Source organism: Acyrthosiphon pisum, chromosome X (assembly GCF_005508785.2).
Source record: "Acyrthosiphon pisum isolate AL4f chromosome X, pea_aphid_22Mar2018_4r6ur, whole genome shotgun sequence".
NCBI classification, from domain to species: domain Eukaryota; kingdom Metazoa; phylum Arthropoda; class Insecta; order Hemiptera; family Aphididae; genus Acyrthosiphon; species Acyrthosiphon pisum.
In genome coordinates, this window is record NC_042493.1 from 120,638,875 (window position 1) to 120,640,344 (window position 1,470).

Here is a 1,470-nt window from a genome sequence, read left to right on the forward strand (position 1 = left end):
TTTCAAAAGACTTGTTTTTTTATGCTTAAAACGATGGTGTAATTTTTTTTTTCCCGGAAACTATTATTTTAGAAGTTATAGCCTTCCAAAGTTTACGATTTTACGTTTACGCGCATGCGCGCAACGCTACTTGACTGCCACGCGCGCCTATAACAAATTTTTTTTTTTACGTATTTTAACAAGTTTTGGGACATAGTCAGTTTTGGGTAAGTAATATTGTTAATCACGTCATTATTATGGTGAAATATAAACTATAGTTGAGTACCTAATTAGACTAGGTATATTAGCCCAATTAAAATAAATAATAAATAAATACTGTAAAAATGTTAAATATATTTGATACTAATTTTAAATTTATACTAATTATAAATTATATCACACAATCATCATCTCCACTGAGTGACTCATTTTCACTGTCTGACACCTCAGTTTCCTCTATCTCCACAGAATCAATTTTTGTTGCATCATAGATAGATCCAGCCATTTTAAAAAAATATAGCTTAATAGGTAACCATTATCAGTCGGTCATCTACCTGCGAAGATAATGGCTTTTTAACAACTTTGTTTAATTCCGAGGCCTACCCAAGGTGGTTTTGCACAGCAAATCGGGGGATATTTTCGTTTTTAATTGTCCGAGCGAGCGTAGCGAGCGAGTGACCCCGCTCGGTGACTCGGTGCACCAAAAATGCAATTTTCTTAACCCTGTGACCCACTTGGGGAGGTGTTGCACAGCAAGTCGGTGGATATTTTCGATTTGCGGAGCGGAGCGACGGCGCCGAGGAGCGTAGCGACGAGTGCCGCTAGCACCGCATCACTGTACGATGTTTTTTCAAATTGGTGGCTCGGTGCAACAAAAATGAAATTTTCTCAACCCTGTGACCCACTTGGGGAGGTGTTGCACAGCAAGTCGGGGGATAAATTATTATTGTACCATCGTTTTAAACAGGTTAGAATACGTAAGTACAAAAAAATAACAAAAATAGTCCTCCGCGTGGCATTATAGTAGTGTTGCGCGCATGCGCATAAACGTAAAATCGCAAACTTTGGAAGGCCATAACTTCTAAAATAATAGTTTCCGGGAAAAAAAAAATTACACCATCGTTTTAAGCATAAAAAACCAAGTCTTTTGAAAAAAAAAAATTTGAAAATCGTGAGGGGGTTGGAAAAGTAGATTTGTTCCGATTTTTCAATACACTTCAGAACGAATCAATTCATATCAATAATTCTGAAAATAAAAACAATATGTTGATTCAACAAGGTAATTTAAGTAGAATAGCGTGTGAAATGGCAGAGAGAAAACAAAGACAGATAGAGATTACAGGACGCATTGAACAAGACGAAATTTTGAAACAAGTAATTAATTTACAAATTGATATATTTTATATTTTTATAGAAAAGGTTGACGAATATGAGTTATATTTTAACTGATTTGTTTTGAGGAACAGATTTTTCTACCACTCTGGCCATGAT